The sequence below is a fragment of the Vitis vinifera genome, chromosome 5, assembly GCF_030704535.1.
Source record: "Vitis vinifera cultivar Pinot Noir 40024 chromosome 5, ASM3070453v1".
In the NCBI taxonomy this organism is placed as follows: Eukaryota; Viridiplantae; Streptophyta; class Magnoliopsida; order Vitales; family Vitaceae; genus Vitis; species Vitis vinifera.
The window spans coordinates 1,900,591-1,924,444 of NC_081809.1; the positions used below are offsets into that span (position 1 = coordinate 1,900,591).

At 38.3% G+C, this 23,854-nt stretch overlaps 1 non-coding gene across 1 annotated transcript; it reads left to right on the forward strand.

Annotated features, from left to right (window-relative positions):
- Positions 1-1,105: 1,105 nt before the first annotated feature.
- On the forward strand, positions 1,106-23,378 carry LOC100853206 (uncharacterized). Its single transcript, XR_009465621.1, has 20 exons — positions 1,106-1,346; positions 2,107-2,279; positions 2,375-2,545; positions 3,154-3,264; positions 3,369-3,446; positions 9,466-9,662; positions 9,745-9,805; positions 10,120-10,194; positions 10,366-10,443; positions 10,835-10,897; positions 10,977-11,059; positions 11,131-11,306; positions 11,632-11,671; positions 11,759-11,902; positions 12,130-12,249; positions 19,259-19,474; positions 20,139-20,315; positions 21,134-21,819; positions 22,374-22,582; positions 22,852-23,378. It is a non-coding gene; the product is annotated as an uncharacterized LOC100853206 (transcript).
- Positions 23,379-23,854: the final 476 nt, after the last annotated feature.

A 23,854-nucleotide genomic window follows, 5' to 3' on the forward strand; every position in this document is an offset into this window, starting at 1 on the left:
AATTTAATGGAAAATGCAAAGGAAACAAAATAGAGAGGAAAAGTATAATAAAATAAAAAGTGAAGGAAAATAAAAAATAAAGTTAAAGCCGATAAATTATTTTTATTTGCTAACTTCAAATTCATTTTATTTATTTTAATTCATCAATATAAAAATTAAATATTTTAAAATTGCATAAATTTATAACTATTTTTAATTATATTTATTTTTATTTGAAAGTTTTTATAGGACAATCAAATATGAGAAAATCATTTTTCTTAACATTTTTGTTTTATTTTCTTTGTACTTTATGGGAGTGGGAGCCAAACATAACCTAAAGGTTGTTCAATTTGGAGGTACTTATTTTTTGCCAAGGTGAATTAAAACATTCAAAGAATGATCCTTTTCCTTATTTTGCTCACATTCTATTCTCTAAATAGCTGAGAAAAAGGATTTACCATAGTCAATTATGCTTTAAATAAAATGCATCTAAATATAAGTTCAATTATTAATAAAGAATTGCAATGAAATTTGACTAATGAAGTACTAATAAAAAGGTTGTTAGGAAGGAAAATGAAAAATATATGATCATGGAATAGGATAAAAGAGAAACATATGACAATTTTTTTTTTTTTTATCATAAAGCATGATGAAAGAAGTACAATGAAAATATATGTTATGGAATATGGTGAAAACTTAATACTTTTAGAGAAAAAACAAAATATCTGTAATTTTGGAGATAATAATAATTTGTTGCGTAAGAAAAAATGAAAATAATAAAGAATGCAAACGAAATTGAATAAATTCTAAAAATATTGCTAAATAAATACATAATATTTTATTTTAATTTTCCAAAATATTAAACCTTTTAATCTCTTTAATAATAAATATTGTTTTTTCAAGAAATTTACTTTGTAGGATTAGTGTAATTTTTCACTTAATAAAAAGTGAAACCAAGGGAATCTAGCTCACATGGTAGAGCGCTCGCTTTGCATGCGAGAGGTACGGGGTTCGATACCCCGCATCTCCAAGCTTGTTTAATCCGCGTGGATTTCGTTTTGATTTAATTTTTATGCCACGTGGATTGACAGCTAAGCATACATGCGGACACGACATGATGAAAGCGATTTTCTTTCCCGCCTGAGCAATTTTCCCTCTTTTTTTCCCATTTCCTCCTTCCTCTCCATCGTTCACATTTGGCTGAAACTAGGGTTTCAGTGTCAAGCCCATGGAGCTCCCTCAAATCCCCCAGCTGCTCAACGAAACTCTCAGCCCCGATGGAAGCGTTGTTCGTGCAGCCACGGAGTCTCTCGATCGTCTCTCTCTTCATCCAGATTTCCCTTTCTATCTACTCTCTATCACCACTGGTAGACAACTCATCTCTTCTCATTTGTCTGGGGTTTTATTGCTTTCTGCTCTTGATTTCGTAATTCCCAATCTGCTTATTGGGTAAAGGAAGGAAGAACGGGGAAATTGAGTAAATGAATGGAGATGAAAGAACGGAGAAGAAAATGAAACGAAATTGAGTTGTTTGATGGATTTCATTTAGTATCTCATGTGTGAGAAAGTGCATTTGATTGGGTCACGTTATGCCTGGGACTTGTTAACGAATTATTATGATTCTTCAGACATTTATATTGATGTGATCCCTGAAGAAATTGGAGCCTGCCCTTTTTACAAGGTTCTACTGAATGGTTTGTTTTTATCAGGGTTAAACTTATACTAGTCCATGATTTCGGAAGATCGTTTGTTTGTTTGTTTTTGTTTTTATTTATTTATTTATAAATCTCTAGTTAAAACATTTTTTTTGTCATTCTAAGTGGTCAGACAGAGTTGTTTCAGTTGAATTGTTGTTTTCACCGCATTATTTATTGTTTGGTTGCAATCAGATTCTTGGTGGTAAACTTTGATAACATTTTTAGGGCCTGAGAAGTCCAATGCCAAGAATTAATTAAATGGGGCAAAAATTTTAAGGGCAAAGATCTTCAATTTGATTGGCGGCGTTATTCGTATCTTTGTTTGATCATATTTTATGTAATGTCAAATGAAAGCTTACCTCATTTATATGGCTCAAAAATCAAGGCTGAAAATTTTTATTGATCATAATTAGATTAACCCCACTTGTAGGAGGACAAAACCCTGGTCAAAGAGTGGCTGCTGCCACATATCTCAAGAACTTCACTAGGCGAAATGTGGATGGGAGCAGTCCATTTTCAAAAATTAGTAAGGAATTCAAGAACCAGCTCATGCGTGCCTTGCTTCAAGTGGAACCAGCAGTCCTAAAAATTTTTGTTGAAGCGGTAAAACTATGCTATTTATTTTCCTGAACTCTTTCTGTACAAGTGTAAACTTCCACTGTCTTTGTTCACAGATTAGCCTTTTGATTTGTTGGCAGTTCTGGGTCATTGTTGCTTCTGTGTTTGTTAAGGAGAATTCATGGCCTGAACTCGTGCCTGAACTGGCTTCTGTCATTCAAAATAGTAGTCTTATTAGTGGTGCTGCAAATTGTGAATGGAACACAATCAATGCTCTGACAGTTCTTCATTCACTTATTAGACCCTTTCAGGTACTTCTTATATACAAATGCATTATTCAACATGCTAATTGATTAAGGACATTGGCCTTAATTATTAGAAAACTTCTATTTGAGTTTAGAAGATGGTGATTGTGTTTTTGGAAACTTATTTCTGACTAAGGGTAAAAGTTGGGATTTGACATTTGAACTTTCAGTAAACATGATGAACAATCAAAATGCTCATGGTATCATATATTGGTAAAAAATCGCTTCCCCATTGGTTCTTGCTTTCTCTTGGATCTGGGAATCATGCTAGCTTGAGATTCCCATGTTGAGACAAAATTTTAGAACGCCCTTCTCGTGTCAGTTTTTCTTATTGTTTCTCATATTGCTTCCCCTTTTGGTAATTATGTATAATTTCCCTTTTTGCCTTTCTTTTTCTCTCTGTGTCATTGCATAACTTAATCCTAAATTACCTGTCAAGACTCCTGAGGACAATGCCATCTTGGTCTTGGAAAAGAGTAAAGCTATAGTATTTTCTGAAGTTGTATGATTAAAAGTCTTTGCACTTGGTGGTTCTGATTAATATTCTGGAATTTTAAGATTCATCAGTCTCTCCATTGGTGGTTCTAAATTATTATTATTGTTAATTTTTGCAGTATTTCTTAAATCCAAAAGTTCCAAAGGAGCCTGTTCCACCACAACTAGAGCTAATCACAAAAGAAATTCTTGTGCCTTTACTGGCTGTATTTCATCATTTTGTTGAAAAGGTTGTTTCTTCTTTCTACATTCTTTCGCTACCACTTTCCCAACTCTTATTTGAACTGGATCTGAAGGGCCTCCATGGCACTGTATTTCATGGTCTATGAAATAGGCTTTAACTGTCCATGGGAGAACAGAAGCAGAAACTGAGAGGACCCTTCTCATTGTATGCAAGTGTACATATTTGGCTGTAAGTAATACTTCTGTATCCAATTCTCATGATGAATGGGTTTTAAAATTCATTCATAATTATTGTTTGACCAGATGCTTGATTATATAACCACTAGGAATTTGGTATATCACATATAAGAAAGGGCAAGCAATTTTGTTCTAGACTGAACATGGCTTTGAGATTGTAAACTTATGTTATGATCCTTGCATTAAATATTGTAATGACAAGTATTGACCATTGGGCTATTTTATCTTGATTTTTTTTTAATGTTTATTAAAATGGTGAAATAAATAATGTGTGATCTGGGACAATATTCTTAAGAAAGAATGGGCCTAATGGGAAAAAGGGAGGAGAATGCAGAGAATAGAGCAAGGTAACAGAGAGAAGTATGGTAAAATAATTGAAAAAAGGTAACTGCTGATACAAACAAAAATAACCGAAGAATGGTTATTGCTGTAGCCAGAGACACAATTGGCTTGATGTAATTTGTTTAGATGGAGTTGTTTTTTGATTTCTAGAATGATAAAAAGTGGTGGTTTATGGAACACTTGGTAATTGGGAATACTTACTGCGACTTATTTTCCTTGGAAGAGAAATAAAATGTACAAGCAATTGTCAATTTTATAGCAGTTCTGAAGCCATCACTTTAGGATGTTGAGTCTTCCATAAACCAATGAGAAACATTTATGAAGAAAATATTCTTCTTTTTTCTGTGTCAAAACTGAATACAAAGTGACCTCTATATATACAAGTGGGATTCCTAATCTAAGCCATATAATATGCACAATCATTATCTCTAAGGAAACAATAACTAATTAGGAGAGATTCTCTCATCCATAAAAATAGAAAATATCCTAACACAATCCCTTTAATCTTGGCACTTAATTACAAATCATAATCCCATATTTCCACACTCCCCCTCAAGTTGGGTAGTAGATGTCTAGCATTCCCAACTTGCTTTTCATGTTTTCGTTGGTGGCCTTTGGAAGTGCCTTTGTCAGAATGTCTGCTGTTTGACGACTTGAAGGAATATACACAAGTCTGATTGTTCCCCCTTCAAGTTTCTCCTTGATGAAGTGACGGTCTATCTCCACGTGCTTGGTTCTGTCATGTTGAACTGGATTCTTTGCAATACTTATGGTAGCCTTGTTATCACACAAAACTGTCATAGTGGAGTTTGATATAATTCCAAGCTCCTTGAGTATTCTTTGGAGCCACATTCCTTCACATATCCCATGAGCCATTGCACTGAATTCTGCCTCTGCACTGCTTCTCGCCACTACGGACTGCTTCTTGCTTCTCCAAGTCACCAAGTTTCCCCACACATAGGAACAATACCCAGTAGTCGACCTCCGATCTGTCAAGGATCCTGCCCAATCAGCATCTGTGAATACCTCAACTTCCCTACTTGAGGTTTTCTTGAAGTAGAGTCCTCTACCTGGGCTCTTTTTAAGGTACTGTAAAATTCTGTATACGGCTTTCATGTGTCTTTCAGTGGGATTGTTCATGTAGCGGCTTACCATGCTCACAGCGAAACCAATATCGGGCCTTGTGTGAGTTAAGTAGATCAACTTTCCTACTAACCTCTGGTACCTGTCTTTGTCAGTTGGATGACTGTCATTATCTTTATCAATCTTACCAATAGGATCCATAGGCGTGTCCACTGGCTTACAACCTAGCATCCTAGTCTCCTGAAGTAGATCAAGGACATACTTCCTTTGCGTGATCACAATTCCCTCTTTAGTTCTGCCAACTTCCATGCCAAGAAAGTATCTGAGTTGTCCAAGATCTTTGATTTCAAATTCTCTTGTTAGCAGCTTCTTGAGATTCTCTATCCCTTCTTCATCGTCTCCGGTAATTATAATATCATCAACATAGACAATGAACAGAGTCATTTCACCTTCCTTAGAGTGCTTCATAAACAGTGTGTGATCTGCTTGACATTGGATGAACCCATGTTTTTTCACAACTCTAGTCAGTCGATCAAACCAGGCCCTAGGTGACTGTTTTAGATAGTATAGGGACTTTCTCAGTTTACACACTTTTCCTGAATTTTCTGGAGTTTCCATACTAGGTGGAATCTTCATGTAGACTTCCTCTTCTAGTTCTCTGTTGAGAAATGCATTTTTGACATCAAGTTGGTGTAGATTCCAGTCCAAATTTACTGTAACTGACAATAACACTCTGATGGAGTTGAGCTTTGCTACTGGTGCAAATGTTTCTTCATAATCAATGCCATAGAATTGAGTAAATCCTTTAGCTACTAGTTGAGCCTTGAACCTGTTTATACTTCCATCCAGATTGTGCTTCATGGTAAATATCCACTTGCATCCAACAGGCCTTTTACCCTCTGGTAATTCTGAGATTTCCCATGTCCCATTTTTCTCCAAGGCTTGTATTTCTTCCTGAATAGTAGTCTTCCATTCAGGTTGTTGAAGTGCTTCTTGGATGTTGGATGGGATACGATCATCTTCAAGAGAAGTGATGAACGCTTGGAAATTCTGTGAAAGCTTTCCATAGGACACATGATTACTGATTGAATGCCGAGTGCAGAACCTTACACCTTTCCTTAAAGCAATGGGTTGATCAAGATCAAGGCCATTACTGGAATCTAGATCATAAATTGTGTTACTTGGTTGTGAGTTTGGGTTGCTTGGATCCTGGTTCAATTCTTGGTTCTGCTCAGGTGGAGTGCTGTCCTCGGGCTCCTTTTGAGGAGGTTTCTCGGGCTTTTCCTTTAAATTTTTTCTAGAATAAACTATTACCTCTTTACTGCCTTGTGTAGTTGACTCAGGTGTGACAGAAGGGACATCCAAGGAATTGTTTTCGGGGACAAAAAGAGTACTATCTGTTTGAGGAGGCAGTGATGAACTCAAAGGAGTAGTGCTGATTTCGGTTTCCCAAAATTGGAATTCATTTGTGGACCAATTCTCCCCCTGAATTGCAGTTTTGGGGTAGAAGGGTTGATTTTCGAAGAAAGTGACATCCATGGAAGTGTAGAATTGCTTGGTTGTTGGAGAGTAGCACTTGTATCCTTTTTGGTTTGGTGAGTACCCGAGAAAGATGCATTTAGTGGTTGTCGGATCAAGTTTACTACGTTGGGACTTATGGATGTGAACGAAAGCAGTACAACCAAATACTTTGACTGGGATAGACGAGATTATTCGAGCGGATGGATATGCAGCGAGGAGGATTTGACATGGGGTTTTAAATTGAAGAATCCTAGAAGGCATTCGGTTGATCAAGTAGGTTGCTGTGAGTATAGCTTCACCCCATAATTGTTTAGGCACGTTTGAAGCTATCATGAGGGATCATGCAACCTCCATCAAATGTCTATTTGTCCTTTCTGCAACTCCATTTTGCTGTGGAGTATCAATGCATGAGCTTTGATGTACGATGCCATTCTCCAGAAGATATGACCCAAGAATGTTGTGATAGTATTCTCGAGCATTATCTGTCCGAAGGACTTGAAATTGCGTCTGAACCATGTTGTTGAAGTTTTCAAATATTTCCCTCACTTCTGATTTCTTCTTCATAAGGAATACCCAAGTCACTCGAGTGTGGTCATCAACAAAGGTGACAAATCATCTAGAACCTGTAATGTTGTTGATTCTAGAGGCCCCCCAAACATCATTGTGAATCAAGGAAAAAGGATGAGATGGTTTGTATGGTTGAATGGAATAGGAGTTGCGAGTATGTTTGGACAATTGACATATTTCGCATTGAAAATTTTTGGAATTTTTATTGAATAATGATGGATATAGTTTTTCAAGATAGGAAAAATTTGGGTGACCTAATCGGTAGTGCCATAACACTATCCGTCTTGGTACTACGGTTGGAAACTACACAAGCAGTCTTCATTGGTAGCCTTCAAATTTCCTCAGCTCTCAGAAGGTAAAGTCCAGCACGCACCTCAGCATTGCCAATCCTCTTCCCAGAGTTCAAGGCCTGAAATTCACACATGTGAGGAAGGAATTTAGTAACACAATTAAGATCCTGTGTTAGTTTACTTATAGACAATAGGTTGCAATCCAATTTTGGAACATAGAGCATGGAGTGAAGAGTAATATCCTTGGAAATAATAACTGAACCTGTGCCGAATACCCTAGAAAGGGTTCCATCGGCAATTTGAACAGAGGAATTGTTATGGCAAGGAGTATATTCATGAAAAACCATGAGATTCCCAGTCATGTGGTCTGAAGCTCCTGAGTCCACTATCCATGTAGTGTGATTTTCCTGTCTAACATTTAGGGCATGGGAAAAAATACCTTTCTGGGCTACAGATGCGGTACCAATAGTTGTTCCAGTTGATTGAAGAGTCTGTTGGAACATTTTCTGTAGTGCCTCCAATTGCTCTTTGCTAAACGGACCAGGATTTGAGATAGTGCCAGATGTGTCTTCTTCGGCTGCAGCGATGTAACCCCGACCTTCTCTGTTTTGCTGTGGCCGAGAAGGTTTCCAATCAGCAGGTTTACCGTGTAGATGCCAACAAGTCTCTTTCGTGTGTCCAGGTTTTCTATAATGGTCGCACCATGGACGATTCTTCTTCGTTTGGTGGTTGTTGTTGTTGGATTGGGTTCCTTGTGCAACTAGGGCTGAGTTCTCAAGATTTTTGGAGGAATTTTGGGTTCCCAACATCACTTTTTGTCCGCTTTCCTCTCTGCGAATTTCAGAAAAAACTTCCCTAACACTAGGTAATGGCTTAATACTTAGAACTCTTCCACGTACCTCATCTAAATTCTTATTAAGGCCAAGTAAAAATTTGTAGATGCGTTCCTTTTCAATGACCTTCTTGTATAGGAGTCCATCTTCAAGACACTTCCAAACCAATTCTTCTTAAATATCGAGTTGTTGCCAATACCGTGTAAGGATATTAAAATATTCGGTAACAGTTGAATCTCCTCGTCGAAGATCTTGGAGAATACTCTTGATTTCGAAAATCGCTGAGGTATTATCGATGTTGGAGTAGGTCTCTCTAGCTGCATCCCATATCTCCTTTGCTGTGCCATAATACATGAAGTTTTCTCCTATGTCATTGGTCATAGAGTTAATTAACCAAGACATCACCATACTATTTTCCAACTTCTAGGTTCGGTATCCTGGATCATCTTCCTTTGGCTGAACAATGGCTCCCGTAAGGTATTCTTCCTTACCTTTCCCGCAGATGAAGATCCGAACAGACTGAGCCCATTGAATAAAATTCTGCCCATTGAGTTTATGACCTATTATGGGAAGAATGATGCCGTCTGTGGTGCTGGCACTGCCGGAGTGAACTGCTTCAAGTCTGGACGTCACTTCCGAGTTTGATCCTTCCGTTCTGCTCTCCATTGAAAAAGATGATTTTTTTTTTTTTTTTATATGTGGTTCAGATTTGAATGCTCTGATACCATGAATAAAATATTCTTCTTTTTTCCGTGTCAAAACTGAATACAAAGTGACCTATATATATACAAGTGGGATTCCTAATCTAAGCCATATAATATGCACAATCACTATCTCTAAGGAAACAATAACTAATTAGGAGAGATTCTCTCATCCATAAAAATAGAAAATATCCTAACACAATCCCTCTAATCTTGGCACTTAATTACAAATCATAATCCCATATTTCCACAATTTAAAAATATAATTTCAAGTGTCCATGCTGTTTCTTTGCTTTATCTAAATTTTACTTGAAGAGTGGTTCATGTACTTGCAGGCCCAGTCTCACAACTTTTAATCTTTTCCAGAAATTAGACCGACAATTGCAAACAAGGGAAAAGTACTGAACACTTTTTATTACCTTGTTTGTTACAAATGCTTCTCCTTACAGTAGAGATGGCATTCTTTCCGTGTAGACAGTTCTAATGACTTAGGTAACAGGGACCATTATGTATAACAATCCAAAAGCAGTTTTGACGTATCCAGGATGCATTATAGATATTGAGAATTGGTAGCTGGTAGATGTCCCAAATCTCTCTTGCACATTCATGTCTTGTTTCCTATGCTTTTGGTGTTGCTTTTCAGTACTCACAACATTAAGTTTTATGTTTTATAGGTGAGGTCTCATATGCCATCTGCTTTGGCTCCTCTTCTTCCTTCTTTCTGTTGCGATCTACTCAGGATTCTGGGTTCTTTGAGTTTTGATCATATGGACCCGCTGGGAGAAGGGTACTTGCTGAGGCTGAAAACTGGGAAGAGGAGTTTGCTCATTTTTTGTGCTCTGGTCACTCGGCATCGGAAGTTTTCGGATAAGTACTACTCTGAAATTTATAGCTAAGTTTGATTTATTTGCATGTTCAGTACCTTTCATGTTGTCTACCCCTTGCTTCTTCAGGTTGATGCCGGACATCATAAATTGTGTTTTAAAGATTGCTGCACATAGCATAAAAATCAGTGTAAGTTTCATAAAATATCCGCATCACTTTGGGTAGAGGAAGACACCATATATCCCAATAATGTTCTTAATTTCAGAACCTTTGTCATGTTACAGTTGGCCTGCACAGAGGTCAGGCTATGATGCATAATGTTGATGTTTGTATACCTTTTAGACCACATATAGGTGCTGCACTCTTTTCTGTTCAGGAGCCTGCTGATATATTCTTTGTTTCCATTTCCCCTTGCTTGAAGTTTAGTCATCCCTGTAATTTTTTCATTCTTCTGCCTCTTGGTTACATCATAATTTATACTGTATTTCTTTTTTCTCATGCAGAAGCTTGATTTCCTATCAGAGAGGGTTGTTTCATTAGCTTTTAATGTCATTTCACATGTTCTGGAGACCGGCCCAGTAAATCATCTAACCTTATTGGTTTACAATTCATTTTTTCTTTTCTAGTGATTTTAATTTCTCATTTTACCGACTTTTTTCAAATTATTCTCCTAGTAATTCAAAATTTTACTGATCCTAGTCTTTGACTTTCTGGTTAGGATATTGACCATCATTTTCATTTGGAAGCAGGGATGGAGGCTAGTTTCCCCCAATTTTTCCTCATTGTTGGAGTCTGCAATTTTTCCGGCATTAGTGATGAATGAAAAGGTGAGGTTTCTCATATCAATTGGTGTTACTTGGAAACTATTTGGCCTGATATTTTTCATTACCCAAATGTGGTCCAAGTATAAGTTCAACAAGATTTCATTTGATCAATGCTCAGATGTTTATGTCTCAATTAACACTATGGTGTCTATAGCTGCGTGATTTACATTCTTTCTTAACACCTTTGGCTGGTCTCAAGTCACTATTGTATGCTTAAGAACCATTCTCTGTTCTTATTTTACAAGATATAAGATCCATCAATTGATAGCCATCCCATGCATGTAAAGTTGTTTTTAGATTGAGGTTGAAGGTAGTATGCCTTGATTCCCATGTGAACTGTTTGCTATTGAGTTAACGAATTCCTAATTGGATTTTTGTGAATATTTGCAAGTAGGATATTTCAGAGTGGGAAGAAGACAAAGACGAGTACATACAGAAGAATCTTCCATCCGATCTTGTATGAAGATAAATTATTATATTTTTAAGTTGCTTCATTAGAAGCTCTTTTGGATTTTATTGTACCAATTTCAATGCAGGAAGAGATTTCTGGGTGGAGAGAGGACTTGTTCACAGCCAGAAAGGTGCAATAAATTTACTTGGTGTTATTTCAATGTCAAAGGTCAGTTTTCCGAACTTCTGTCTGCAGCCATATTTTATTTTCTAAATGTAGGTTGCTTTTAATGCTTGCAGGGACCTCCGGTGGCGGCAAGTAACTGTTCTTCAGCTTTATCTAAGCGTAAAAAAAGTGAAAAGAACAGGGGAAAAGATCAACGCTGCTTTATGGGGGAGTTGCTTGTGATTCCATTTCTGTCAAAGTTTCCCATTCCCTCAGAGGCTAATGTATCTGAAACAAAGATTATAAATGAGTGAGTTCACAAAAGCAATTTCTCAGAGAGATGAATTTTCTAGCTTGGATGGTGTATATCATGTAAAATGAAAGTTTTTTCTTTTCGGTTTTTTTTTTCCTTTTTTATGTTGGTGAACTTTCTTTTTATTTCTTTTTAAAGATAATTCTTTTTAATCTACAATATACATGTTACAACTATAAGGTGTACCTTTTCTTTTTCAAAAAAAATTAACTAGGTCAAATGTGGCAGTTATCATTCATTTTGGATCTATAATATGTGTTGTGATTACATGCTGCAAACCTTCCTTTTTAAAACGATAAACTTACAATCTCAACTGTGGCAGTTACTATGGTGTTTTAATGGCATATGGAGGTCTTCAAGATGTAAGGAGATTTCACCTCATTAATAGTGTGAATGTGATTTATCCATAACTTTGAACTGAGGTTATGATTCCTCTATTGCATATACAGTTTCTAAGGGAGCAGAAACCTGGATATATCTCAACTCTAATTTGTAATCGGGTGCTACCACTGTATAGAGTATCAGTTTCCCTACCTTACTTGGTTGCCACTGCAAATTGGGTTCTTGGAGAGCTTGTATCTTGTCTCCCTGAAGTGAGATTGTTTCTTTCCATGGAATCTCTTTTATAATGCATCTTTTATTTACAGAATATAGTCCATTTAGCATGTTGTGTGACTAAGTTTACTTTTTAAATTTTCTTTTGATATTTGCCTATATTAGCCTTTAAATTTTCTTGTAATATTCCACTATATATCCTTAGTGCTGGAGTATTTAACTTGAAAGATGCTTGCAATTACAAGGTCTAATTTTCTTTTTCCAGGAGATGAGTGCAGATGTATATTCTTCGCTTCTGAAGGCATTGGCCATGCCAGATATGGGGGACGTTTCTTGTTATCCTGTGTGAGTTTCTGCTGCTGGTGCAATTGCTGGACTACTTGAGGTATGGCCTCAATTAACATTTTGATTTACATAATTGTGGCATTTACAATATAACATTAGTTTATTATTTGGTTTTATGGTCATTTGATACCAATTGGTTTCATTGATTGGTTAGGCTCTCGTTGAGGGTGGGGAAGTGATGTAGAACAACCCTAGGATGGTTGCCTACACTCAAAGGTAGGTGTGTTAGGGTTTTTATTTTTCGGGTGTAAGGAGTGGAACAAGGAATAAAATTTATGGTAGAGAAAAATAAAATAAAAAATAGAGAGAAAAGAAACGATGAAGAAAAGATGGAAACTTTAGAGTCTCATTAAGGCCCTTTAGGAATCTTACCTAGAAGAAAATCAATGGAGTCTCACCATTGAATATTGCAATACTTGCAATGAAAAAAAATTAATATTATTAATATCAATCAATTTATTTCTTTGATTTACATCGATTAGCCTTATTTATAGGCTTCTATAAGAAATCCAAAGTTTACTAGATTTTTTTTTTTTTTGATGGATAAACACAGTAGAGAGTATATTAATTAGAAAAAGGAAGTTCGGAAAGCAACCCAAGGCATACAGGAAGTATACAATAGGTGCCAAGAGGCAAAAAAGAGCAAAATAGGAGGAAACATCTATATACAACCTTGTCCAAGACCATAAACTACACACAAAAGAATACTTCAATCTATGTACTGAAAACTCTTCATTATCAAACACTATCCTATTTCTTTCTTTCCACATTGCCCAAAAAAGACATAAAGAAGCTAGCTTTCAAGCTTTTTTGCACTTTTTGCCCACCAAACCAACCAAGGAGAGTCTCCCTTACCGAACAAGGGAGAACCTAAGTCACCCCAAAGAGAGCGAATAATAACTCCCACAAAACTCTAGTCTTCGTGCAATGAATTAAGATGTGATTAGTAGACTTTTCTTCGGCTAGACAAAAGAAACATCTATTGGCAAGGGACCAACCCCTTCTTTTGAGTTGATTCAAAGTTAAAACTTTCTCCCATGAGGCTTCCCAAGCAAAAAAACCCACTCTTGGAGGAACATAAGGGCTCTAAATTAATTTTCTTGGAAATCGGACTATACTTCCCGACTCCTCAGTACTATAAAGAGACTTAATTGTGAAAAACCCACTTTTAATCTTTCTAAATCACCCTATCCTCCATTTCTGTACTAACTCTAATTCCTTGAACTGTCAAGAGCAACCGTTCCACCAAGACTACCTCCTAATCATTGAAAGCGCTCAAAAAACGAGGACTCCAACTCCCCCCCTTAATCAAAGAGTCCCACACTTCTGACCCTCGTTCCTCTTTAAAAACCGCCAAAGTAAACAAAGAGGGGAAAGAGTTGCACAAAGCCTCACCACCACACCAAGAATCCAACCAAAATCTGGTTCTTCTTCTATTACCCACGGAAAACCCTATGTAGTTGTTCAACTGAGAACCTTCCTTTCTAATCTCTTTCCACAACCCCACACTAAAACCCTTTCTACCTTCCCAGGTATACCACCCCCTTTCTTCTACCCCATACTTCCTACTAATAACTCGATACCAAAGAACCTCATTTTCTATCATAAAGCGCCAACTCCATTTACCCAAAAGAGCTCTATTAAAAGTAGAGACACTTTTTACCCCCAAACCCCCTTTACTTTTATCCGAGCAAACAACCGGCCATTTAACAAGATGAATCTTCCTCTCCAAAGCTCTCTCACTCCAAAGGAAATCCCTTTGGATTTGCTCAAGTCTCAATCTAATTGATATAGGCATACACAAAATTGACATATAATAAATAGACATGTTAGACAAAGCGCTTCGAATGTGAGTGAGTCTCCCTCCTTTAGATATATATTGCCTCTTCCAAAATGCTAATCTCCTACGTAACCTCTCCTCCATTCCATCCCATACCGCTACTGATTTATGAGGTGCACCCAAAGGTAGCCCTAAATATATAGGTGGGAGCTTCCCCACCTTACGCTCAAGCTCAAGTGCCAGCACCTTCAAATTCTCCACCTTCCCCATTGGAATGATCTCACTTTTATCCAGATTAATTCTTAAACCAGAAATGACTTCAAACCACATTAACATGCAGCTTAGGTAAGCCAATTGGTCCTTGGAAGCGTCACAGAAAATCAGCGTGTCATCAGCGTACATCAGATGGGTGAGTTGAACTCCCTCACCACCCCTCCCTTTAACCCTATAGCTTGTCAAAAAGCCCCCACTAACTGCTCTCTTGATCAAACAGCTCAAGGCCTCCATACCTAATACAAAAAGATAAGGTGAAAGGGGGTCCCCTTGTCTCAAACCCTTGGAATTGTTAAAGAAGCCTGCCGGTGTGCCATTCACCAACACTGAGAAAGAAGTTGTAAAGATACACCACTTAGCCCACCCTACCCATTTTGCACAAAACCCCATTTTTCTCAACACCTAGAGCAAGAAATCCCATTTTAAATGATCGTAAGCCTTCTCTATATCAAGTTTACACATCACCCCACATTCATTACTTTTCAATAGAGAATCTACAGCCTCGTTAGCTATTAACACTGCATCCAAAATCTGCCTTCCCTCAACAAAAGCATTTTGAGACGAGGATACCACTTTGCCCACCACTTGCTTTAACCTATTGGCTAACACCTTTGCTAACAGTTTGTACAACCTTCCCACCAAATTGATAGGTTTGTAATCTCTCAGGTCCTCAACATCTCCTTTTTTTGGGACCAACACCAAAAAGGTAGAGTTCAGGCTTCTTACAAACCTCTCATGCTCGTGAAAATCTCGAAAAAAACCCATCACCTCTTCCTTCACCAAATCCCAACTGGACTACCAAAAAGCTAAGGAGTAACCATCTAGCCTCGGAGCTTTGTCCCCACTTAGCTCAAAAAGAGTTGATACAACCTCTTTAACAGAGAAAGGCTCCTCCAGCCTAGCTGCTTCTTCCCCTTCTAATCTGTTAAAGACTAGCCCATCCAAACTTGGACTCTAACCATCAGGGTTCGACAACAGGTGTTGAAAAGTTCTAACCACAGCTTCCTGGATCTCCCTCTCCTCAACTATCCAAGAACCATTAATTTTAATCTTGGTCAGATTACTCATTTTCTGACTATTCGCCATCCTGTGGAAAAAACCTGTATTTCTGTTACTTTCTTTTAGTCACACTTCTCTAAATTTTTGCTTCCAGGAGATTTCCTCCAAGAGAACCCATTTCTTATATTCATCCTTGGCCTCCTTTCTTGCCTCCCTCTCCTCCATCGATAAGGCTCTAGACCTCTCCTGAGTATCCCAGAAATTGATTTGTTGTAAAGCCAATCTCTTATTCACCTCCACCTTCCCAAACACTTCCTTGTTCCAAGTTTTCAAAATACCCTTAAGAGCCTTTAACTTTGTTGCCAAAATGCAATTGCTAGAACCCCTAAAATTGAGCCCTTGCCACCAATTTTTTAAAAGGTCCTTAAACCCCTCCTTCTTCAACCACATATTCTCAAAGCAAAAAGGCACAAGACCTCTCCTCACCCCTCTCTCGTCTAACAGAATAGGATAGTGATCAGACACTGGTCTGGGGAGAGTGCTTTGCACCACCCCACTGAACCGACTTTCCCAATCCTCAGACACCAAGAAACGATCCAATCTTGACATAGTTTGCCTATTAAGACCACCATTCCAAGTAAACGGACCCTCTTGCAATGGAAGGTCCCTTAGTGCCAAATCATTAATCACCTCTGAAAATCTTCTTATTGCAGCCGCCAACCTCCCTCATTTGCTGCGCTCGCTAGGAACCTTGACACATTAAAATCCCTTCCAATGCACCAGGGGTCATCCCACAGTCCACGGATAGCCCCAGCTTCTCCCAAAAAGATTCTCTATATTTTTTCGAAATGGGACCATAGACCCCCGTAGATTCCCACACAAAACCATTCTCACAATTTCTACAACGACAAGAGATCGAAAACTATTCCACCTCCATGTCAATCAACTCTAACACTATGTTATCCTAAAAAACCACCACCCCTACGACTGTCCTCCTCGCATTTATTGCACCCCACTCCAGAAACCTCCCCACTCCAAGACTACACACCACTCCAATGGATATTTCCTGAATCTTAGTCTCCTGGAGACAAACCAGGTCTACCTTCTGATCCCTTATTAAAGCTTTAATAACCTTCATCTTATTGCTGTCATTCCCCCTTCTGACATTCCAGGACAACAACTTTAACTTCATTTACAACCCAACACTCTACCCCCTCCTTCTTTGACCACCCCGTTCTCTTTGTCCCCTCCTTTATAATTGACTGACCATTTTAGCTTCTTCAGTTCTTGGTCGAACCTAGTGGTCGAACCGACACCCTTCTTCTTAGCCTGTTCCCTTATTTTTTTTTTTTATCATCTGAAGCAAACTTAAAAATTCTCCTTCAAATTCTTTTAAGGAGAAGCTAAAAAAATTGCCAAACTTAACCAAGCTGCTCTCATTCCACTGATCTCCAAAATCCCTGCTTCTTGAGTCAGTCCTGCATCCAACGTTGTAACTGCAGCATCCCTTCCTCTTCCTTCGTCCAAAACATTTTCCCTTTCCTCTACCTACTCCCACTCACTTCCGTCTGCCAGGACTATGGACAAAGGGTCCAGGGAGCTCTCATCTTCTACCGCCACCAGCCCACCCTGGCCAAAGGACCCCCTCACCACCAAGGCCCGACCAAAAATAAAAGGAGTAGAAGAGAGAAATGGGGTCTCTGCCCTACCGCGAGAAAGAGTGTCGTACTTGGAGGCCTCTTCCATCAATGCCTCATTTATAAACTTTGCCCTAGCAACCTCCGAAGGAGACAAAGGAGCCACCGCGAGCAACGGGTCCCCCTTAAAGATGCTAGAGGTTGACCTTCTACCACCATCGGCTTCTATTTGGGACTCATCTTGAGCCTTAGCTTTGATGTCAACAACGGGAAGAGCTGAGGCTTTAACAAGTCCATCGAACCCCAATCCACCTTTACTGGGCCTAGCCCTCATCTCCCAATCCTCTTCATGGCCCACTCAAGAGCTTTTTAAAGAAGTGGGCCTTAAACCCATTGCCTTTACACCCTCCTTCTGCCAAAGCTAAGGCCCAAAAACAGATTGGGCCTCCATTGAGCCCAATCTCGCTTTCCCTTTTCTTCCTCTTTCCAACCCACCATTGCACCCACCCAGCGACTTCAAAAAAATGTTGTCCTCCCTTACTCTTCCACCCTTACACTTAGGTATCAAATCAGAATCCCACTTTTCAGTCTTGCCTATAGACCCCAATGCAGAGAAAGCAGCAGTAGTAGGATTAGCACCAACTCCTTATTGCCTTATCTCCTACAACGACATGTTTTGTACTCCCCTTTGAATCTCAGTCAACACTACCCTTTCTCTAACAACACCATAGAAGTTAGTGTGTGACCTCACCTCACCTGCTTCCTTAGAGCTTCCAGCCAAACAGATCGTACTCGCCAACACCACCTGGACAAAACAGGGATGGGTTTCCCACCATAACTAAACAGAAAAACAACCTGATCCTACCACTATCTCCAACGAACTGGGAAGCTCCTTGCCTTCCAACTTCATTAAAATCCTCGCCCATTGTAACTTCGTGAAGAAAGCTATATCCTTATCCACTACAATAAAACCTCCACAACCATCACCAATCTTTTTGAACACCTCTCTACTCCACATGTGAAGAGGAAGACCCACCACCCTCACCTAAGCCTCCTTAAAGCCAGCGCCTTGTCGGAAACACCCCATCTCCGGATTCCATCTTGTAAGATGCAAAACATTCTCCTTAAGTCTTCTTTTCCCTCTAGCCAAAACCCTTTCAGCTTCACTCAAAGACTCAAACTCAAACAGCAAAAGCCTTCTACCTAAATAAGCCACTCTCAATCTTCCTTTTAACAACTAGAGGTGGCTCACCCAACTCCTCACCAAATTCAAATCAGGGACATGGACAGAATCCGCTCCCCACCAGCCCACTGAACATCGGTCCAACTGATCCTTCCTACCTAGCAACTCTCTTTCTTCCAACTCCAACCACACTGAATCACCTATCCTCTCTGGTCTCGGTTTTGCCATTTCCGCATATGTCTTTGACAATAAACCTTTCTCCCCAAGAGGAGCTGTTGAACCTCTTGAGTCCAGAAACCTAACCAGAGAAACAACTCCAAGATCACGCAACTTCTCCGCCAGAGTGTTTCAGCCTCCTAACAAACCCCTTCCTTCTAGGAAGATCACACAGTACCCCTTGGACTCAATATCGCGAACTAAACAGAGAAGAAACCTTCTCGCCTCGTTCGAACAACACTCCAACCTATATTTCCTCCCCTCTTTCTCCCAATCAAGAACCCACCTTCTATTTCCATTATCCTTACAGCAAGCTTCAACACTATCTAGCAAACGACTTAAACTAACTTCCCCAAACCTAATCCAAGAAGTGGTTCCTCTACATCTCTCCCATATACACTCCTTCAACTTTCCACCTATCACCTCAACCTGCAACTCAAAAGACTTGAACTCCATAGCAAACCAACTCTTTCCACCCCTCGAATCTTCGCTCATCTCTCTTCATTGTCTGAGCATACTTCCCTATTAGCCTCAATAATCCTAACCTTAACATGATCAAAGTTTACTAGGATTCTAATAACCTACTATGACTCTAATTCTAATTATCGTGTAACCTAATTAGCTAATCCTAATTTAACTCTAACAAATACTAATCCTACTTTAATTTTGACTAATATTAATTCTAATTTAATTCTAATTTATATTAATTTTAATTTAATTCCAATTAATACTAATCTGACTCTAATTGCAGCTAATATAAATTCTCTTTCTTGATGTATATTTTAGAGATTCATCCTTTGTCAGAATGTTTTTTGTACCTCCATTTTGGCAGCTATTTTTTGTTTGAGCTGTGTGGGGGTGGGTGTATTTATCTTGTATATCATGGGTCACTATTTTGGTGCCTTTTTATATATATATACTCTTTGCTTATCAAAAAAAATTATCCGGTTTTATGGTGCAGAATGACTACCTTCCACCTGAGTGGTTACCCCTTCTTCAAGTTGTAGTTGGTGGGATAGGTGATGAAGATGAAGAGAACTCTGTTTTATTTCAGCTTCTCAGCACTGTGGTGGAGGCTGGAAATGAGAATGTTGCAGTTCATTTGCCACATATTATATCATTATTGGTTGGTCAGATCTCAAAATCCATACCTCCTAACCCAGAGCCATGGCCTCAGGTATGTGTGGACCTCGTCATATAGCTGTATGGTTGTTTGCTTTATTTGTTATATAAATTTTATTAGTTTTTTTTATTGTACTTACCACTTAAAAGGGAATATTAGCAACAGATCATAGAACATAGTTTTCTGAGCTTACCATTTCATTTGATTTGTTTCTAATATTATGAAAGAAAAGTTAAACCTGAGAAATATCTTCAGAATCTCTTACTTCTTTCAAATTATAATGACGACTGCAGTATATTTCAAACCTTCCCATGGCTTGATGGTTTATTATTGAAGTGGTTGAATTTTCTATTCATCCTTTTTGTTGAACCTATCACATGGTAATTTGCTGCCAGCAATATGGTTCATTTGCTGCTTTGATTATGTAATACTAGCAGTGCACATATGTCTGCCATATAAGTGGGTATAGTTTTATCCCCACTATTTTGGGTTGTGACACTTGGGGACTTTGGAACACTTCAGTACATGGGTCCCTGAATCTGTGTTGGAAAAGGGTGTTTAAGAATGCCATAAAATTGTGCCCGTTTCTGGATTATGTGTCAATGATTAATCTAGTTCTTTTCCTTTTCCCTTTTCTTACATAGGTTGGACATTTGGATTTTTTAACTCTGGATTTTCCATAAACGAGATCTTAACCATGAGATTGCATTCACTATAGATGGTTGAACGGGGGTTTGCAGCATTAGCAGTGATGGGTCAATCTTGGGGAGAATCTATGCCTGAAGAAGTTGAACTGAGTGAATCACGTGAAACATGGCTATCTGTTCAGGCTACTCTTGCTAAAGCTTTCTCATCTCTCTTGCAGCAGGCTTGGATTACAGCTGTTCAGCCAATGGTTAGTGTCAAATTTTGTATGCTTGAGTTCTTTGTTTTCACTTTGATTTTACTACTAGATCATGCTTCATTAAATATCAATTAGATTAGATCTTTTACCTATCTTTACCCCATACCAATCATTGAGTCAGATAGTTCTCTCATTCTTTTTGCTGTTGAAGTCATATCTGTGACCCGCAGTTTGGATCTTTTAGATTTCTACTATCTTGAAAGTTAGTTTGACCTTTTATATCCTCCAATGCTTCAGAAAACTATAATTTGCCAAAAATTTGCTACCATTTGGTTTTGATCTAACATTCTCAGTTTACACTGCAACCTTAATGTTTTGAAACATCAACAATGCAATGCTGTTTAATTGGAGTAGTTAGACTTGGTCTTGTAAGGTGGTATTTCAAGTTTGTAAGTGGACTACTAGGAAATGTCAAGTAAATGGTGTCTGGAACAAGGTTATCCAATCCTAGTTGGAGTGCATTTCAGTATGCTTTTTTTTTTTCCTTCCTTTTTAAATTTTAAAAATGCCCTGATGTTCTCAATGTTGTATACTCAATCCTTTGTGGAAGTGTCATTGAGGCTTGATTAATATAGAACCTCATCTACTAACATTTTCTTTTGGCCCTTTTTCATTTTCAGTGTGTGTTATCAAATGTTCATCCTTGGAGAAAATGCCATGTAGACTTCATTATTATGAAAACTCAAAACTGCTGACCATGCTCCTCTGGCCTTCCTCCAGTCCTACTTATTTTGTGGCAGTAATTTGATGTGTAATTGGTTTTTATATTTATTGCATTTTACCTTTTTCCTATTTGTGAAAATTGTCAGGAAGGGGCTATTTCAGATTTAGAGGCCTCTCCATCATGCATTGATGATTCATCAGCATTGCTCCGGTCCATCATGCGATCTATTACTACATACAATGAACTTCTAGAGCTAAAAGTAGCAGAGTTATTAGTAGCTTGGGCTGACTCGATTGCCAACTGGCATGCTTGGGAGGAAATGGAGGATTTATCAATTTTTGAATGCATTAAGGAAGTTGTTAATCTGCATGGAAAATTTGGGCTGAAGGACTTCATTGTGAGAGGGTTACCATCCCCTCCAGTGCCACCTGTGCCACAACGCTCCATTATCAAAGGAATTGGTGCCTTTGTGAGCACAGCCATCGCAGAATATCCATCTGCAACATGGAGGGCTTCCTCATGTGTCCATGTTCTACTTCATGTTCCCAGTTTACTCATCTGAAGTAGAGAGTGTCAAGCAGTCACTTGTGATTGCTTTCAGTGAGGCAGCATCTTCACGTTTCAAGGCCATTTGTAGTAAGCCTTGTTCAATGTGGAAACCTTTATTGCTAACTATATCATCAGGCTACTTGTGTTATCCTGATATTGTGGAGAGGGTTTTGGAGAAGAAAGAACATACAGGCTTTACCAATTGGGCATCTGCACTGGGTTTCATTGCCACCAGCACTTTTGAACATGGCCCATCAGCAGAATCTGAGATTAAGTTGACTGGTCAGTACCTTACTTTCCAAGTCTCATAAAACTTGGAGAAATACCTTAGTCTCTTCCCTGACCCATAATATTTGTTGGTACTAGCTGTTTGTTGTGTTGCCAACTTACCCTGCTGAGATTTGGACTCATTGGATTCCTTCTCATGAATAGCTTATGAGCCATAAATTTTGTGCTTCCAATGGGGTTTATCCATCTGATCCTCAAATTTGGTTGCTGGTACATCATTTGGAAACCGGGTTTCTTTGTGTAAAATTATATTCAGGACACCCAACTTATTGAATTGAGGCCGTTGGTTTGAAATTCCAAGGCATGGGCGTTTTACCCATATGATTGATGGTATTAGCTAATGGCCTTGGATTCTAACCTATTTTTCTGCAAATTTGATTTTGAATGGAATCAAGGGTTTTTAATCATTCAACATGCATCAATTTCTGGTGTCAAAGCTGAACATGTGGTTTTCTGTTTGGCACTTTCCAGTGTTTTGTTTTTTTAGGAAATTCTTTGTCCTCTGTAATTAGCTTAGGCATCACTTACGGTTGTATAATGATTTTCAGTAATGGCATTGGCCAAGGTGATTGAGCGGCTTCTTGGACAAGGAAATCAAGATAGTGATTTGTTACGGGACTGCTTTACATCACTAATGGAGGCATCAATGCAACTGAAAGAACTGCAGGAAGAAGATGACAATGAAGAGGCTGAAGATGATGAGGATGCTGGTGATGATGACACAGATGATGATGATGACGATAACGATGATGATGAGGTTTGACCACCAATATTTCTTATTTAGGTCTAGTTTTTTTCTTGACCTGAACAGCCTGCCAGTGGCATAATGGCACATTTCCATTCTGACCCCCCTCCTTTAATAGGTCCAGCTTTATGATCAGAAATAAAATGGCAAACATGGCTTGTCATTTGAATATTTGGTGGTTATGCATTCTTTGACTAAATGTTGTCTTATTCTTGAATCATACATCATTCATTAAGTGAACAATCACAACTTTCTTTTTCTATTTCTTGCTTTGAATTTAGGATTCTGAGGATGGTGAATATGAAGAGACTGAAGAACAATTTCTGGATAGGTAGGCCAAAGCAGCTGTTGCTTTGGAGAATGGGACTCTAGTTGAAGAAGGGGATGAGGAAGACCTGGACCAGGAGGTTGATTTGGGTAAGTTAGTTGATACTTCACCTACTTGAAATCTATTGAATTCATTAATGTAAAATTCAATTTCTTTTGACTAGAAATTGGGAATGCTTAACAGATCATTCAAAATGGAACAAGTGCTATTCATTTTGAAGTCCTTTAAATTTGTTCAATTATCGGGTGCCATTGCTGTAGATGGTATACATGCATGTACACCATCTTAAGCTAGTAGGAGGATAATTGATAAGGTCACAGCTCAATGGGGGCAATTTATTTGTTCAGGATTTTCCAGTAAATGTTGTATTTAGATTTGTGCTAGGCTGTAAAACCATCTCTGAACCTAGCTTAGCAAAATATCAAATTTTGATCATAGTTCTACAAGCTCACGTCAGTCATTTATATCCTGTGATATTTCATACCATTTTCACCCTAATTTATTTCTTGTCTACAGTTTTCCTGATTTTTACATTTAACCGATCCAACAATATGATTGGAAACTTTTGCCTTTGCTTGGTTTCTTTACAAGGGTGATTTGCCATATATTGTATTATATCCTAGTGGACATTATAGGATGCATTTGATGCAAGGGAATAGGGATGGAAATAGACATGTGTAAGAGTAGAATAACAATTGTTGCAAGTGTGGGTTTCAGTTTCCATGAGAACGAATTTTTATTTTTATTCTCATTTCTATCATAATCCAAATACAGTAATAATGGAAAATGAAATGGTTTAATGTTCCAAATGTGCCCCAAAGACTATTATTTACCAACTCATATTCTTCTACTATTACCATGGTGGGTTTACAGGTGGCTTAGAAGAGATTGATCAGAAAAGCATTGTGCTATCACTAATTCAGAGATACCACCAGGTTCTAATACGAGTTCAGTCA